Raw genomic sequence first — 3,476 nt, 5'->3', positions numbered from 1 at the left:
GAACAACTGACAAAAGCTGGTGAATAAATACCCCTCAAATGAGATACCTTTTCAGTACGTGTACTGCATGGCTTTCTGAGTACTGCAAAGCTCTAGTTAATTGCAGTGGTGAACCATTAAGTAATACTCCCTGATTATCTTCTTTCTCTTCCCTGTCTCATTTCCCTACTCCTCTACCAGTGTTTTGGGAATCACCTCCCAAACAACTACCTGCACTTGAGTCCTGTTTCAGGGACTGTTTCTGGGGAAACTAATACTAAGATAACCCATAATAATACTCAAAAGAAGAAACAGGAAGAAAAACTCACTCATTTGCCATCATTGGAGACAACCTAGTCTGAAAATTTCTAATTAAAGGGAAAGAATGAATTAATCACCCTAGAGGAGGAACTGGAGTTCATTCCTGTTTGATCAGTGAATGCTCTTCTTTGCAGCAGAATGGCAACTAATAAATGTAGAATAATTGACGGAATTAGAAAATTGCTATTTTATAACCACTAACGATATCATTGATTCAGCCATCAATGTGTGTTAAAACCATTAGGTAAAATGGTGACGGGAGAGAGGAAAATTTTCAGTTTTCAGGAAACACATATTCGAAAGGTAGATGTTAAATGAAAACATGAGGAAAAATTATGAGAAATCCAGATTATGAGATATGCCACTAGTCAATTGGCCTGATCACTTCAAAAAGTCAATATCATAGGAAAAAATCGTAGAGGTAACTGTTCTAGAATGAAAGAGTTTAAAGAATAAAACCAAATGTAGCCCAGCGGTGGCTCATGCCCATAATCCTAGCACTTTGGGAGGCTGAGTCGGGAGGATTGTTTGAGGACAGGAGTTCAAGACCAGCCTGAGCAAGAACAAGACCCCATCTCCACAAAAACTGAAAAAATAGAAAAATTAGCTGGGCTTCATGGTGAGTGCCTGTAGTCCCAGCTATTTGGGAGGCTGAGGTAGGAGGATCGCTTGAGCCCAGGAGTTTGAGGTTGCTGTGAGCTATGATGACGCCACTGCACTCTAGCCAGGGTGACAAAGCAAGACCCCGTCACAAAAAAGAAAGAAAGAAAAAAAAAAGCAAATGTAATGTGTGAACCTTGATTGGATTCTGTGTAGAAAAGTTAGTTATAGGAAGACATTTTGGGGAAAACTGCCTCTTCTATATGGACAGAGTATAACATGAGGTAAGGGAATTGTTAATTTTCCTAGGTGCAGCAATGAATGAACACCTTATTCTCAGGAGATATATGTGGTGAAGAGTCATGATGATGCCTGCAACAACTTAACTTAGGTTTAAATGTTTCACGTGTGTGTGCGGGTGTGTGTGTGTGTATGTGTGTGTGTGTGGAGAGAAAGAGAGAGAGAGAGAGAGAGAGAGAGAGAGAGAGAGAGAGAGAGAGAGAGGTGGTAATACATGAAAGAAAAGAGAGAGAGAATAAATAGGCAAAATATTAACAATTGTTGGAACTCAGTACTAGATACATGGATGTTCATTGTACCATTCTTTCAACTTTCTCTGTGTTAGAAAATATTCTATAAAAATTGAAAAAATATACATCTGAGGTAAATATGGCAAGATATCAATATTTTTAAAACAGATGATGGGGACATGCTTGTTTATTATGTTACTGTCCATATTTCTTTTATGTTTGAAATGTTTCTTAATATAAGTTAATAAATACATAACTAAAACAAAACATAGCACTAAAGAAATGAGTTGGAGCCTATCTATGAGTTGTGGAAAGGGGAGAAGGCATTTTAGGTAGAAGAACGGAATGTGCAAAGGCTTACAATATATAAGAGCATGTTTTCCTTATTCATATGGCCACCCTGATTTTGGAGGAAGAGTCTGAAGGAATTGACTGGCAGAGGGACCATGATCAGCCTTGGAGGATAGGTAAAAGAACTCAGAATATAAGGTGAAGAAGATGAAGCATTAGAAAAGCCCATAAACTGGAGAGAAACATAAATTAGAGAGGCATACGTTAGAATAAAAAGTCAGGAGTTTTTGGCAACAGTCCAGGCGAGTGGTGACTCAGATCTAAACCTTGCCTGGGCTAATGGAAATGGAGAAGATTTTGAAGAAAAATAAGATTATTATGTTTTTAAGAATTTCCCTTCCAACACACTATAGCTTATAATACTTTCTAGTTAGAGGAATCCACAGAAAATGAATTAACACTAATGAGCAACTTCTGCTTTCTAAATTCACTAAGATGTGCACCGTCTGTGGGATGGACACGCTTGAAGCTCTGACTCGAGTGGGGTAAAGACAATATATGTAACCTAAACATTTGTACCCCCATACTATGCTGAAATAAAAAAAATCCGAAAAAAAATAAATTCACTAAGATGGACATACAACTTTATAGCAAATGCATATTTATAGAACGTGTGTGGGAGATATTTTGTCTGATAAAAAAGGAGAATTTGAGCCAAGGGGAGATATTTTCAGCTGTGGTGGTTTATTTATTGAGATGTCTGTTTTCCAAAACCAGACATATTCTAAAATGTTATCAAAATGGAAGGAATGCCTGTAAAACTATACCCCAATTATATTCTCTCAGAATTTAGTCACCTTCTGTCAGCTAATAACTACATGTCTGTCCCTTGGTTTATCATTTTAGCACTACTTTGTTCAGAAAAAAAAATAAAGAGGGTTGGGGTTGGAAAAAAGCTACTGCTATCTTATATGAGACCTTTGTGTGAATTAGAAAAAGGTTCTCATCCCTCAATATTTTTTTCAGTTTTATTGACATATAATTGACAGATAAAGTTGTACATATTTAACGTATACAACTTGAGGTTTTGATATACATATACATTGTGAAATAATCACAGTGAAGCTAATATACATATCCAATACCTTACATAGTTACCATTTCTTTCTTTTTCTGTGTGTGTGTGTGGTGATAACTCTACACTTAAGATCTACCCTCTTAGCAACTTCCAAGTGTACAACACAGTATAGTTAACTATGGTCACCAGACTGTACGTTAGATCTCTAGAACTTTTCCATCTTGCAAAACTAAAAATTTTACCCTTGGACCAACACCTCCTCATATAATTTCTTAAATGAATATTAATATATTGTAGCAGACAGACTTTAAGGCAGTCTTATAATCCCTACCTCCTGGAGTTCACACCTTTGTATCGTTCCCTCTGCTTGAGTGTGGTGGGGCCTGTGACTTGCTTCTAACCAAAAGAACATGGCAAAGGTGATGGGATGCCACTCCTGTGATCACATGAAAACATAAAACTCCATCTTGCTAGCAGAATTACTTTCTTTTTTCTTTGCTGGCTTTGGGGAGGCAAGCCACCTTGTTGTAAGAGGGCCTATGGAAAGGGCCATGTGGCAAGGAACCTTAGAAGCCTCTAGAAGCTGGAGGTGGCCTCCAGCCAATAGCTAGCAAGAAGCCAGAGTCCTCAGTCTGACAAGCACGAGGAAATGGATTCTGCCAATGACCACAAGAACT

This window comes from Propithecus coquereli, unplaced genomic scaffold (assembly GCF_000956105.1).
Source record: "Propithecus coquereli isolate 6110/MARCELLA unplaced genomic scaffold, Pcoq_1.0 Scaffold188, whole genome shotgun sequence".
Classification (NCBI taxonomy): domain Eukaryota; kingdom Metazoa; phylum Chordata; class Mammalia; order Primates; family Indriidae; genus Propithecus; species Propithecus coquereli.
The sequence above is the reverse complement of the archived record's forward strand: the minus strand, read 5'-3'. Positions refer to the sequence as shown.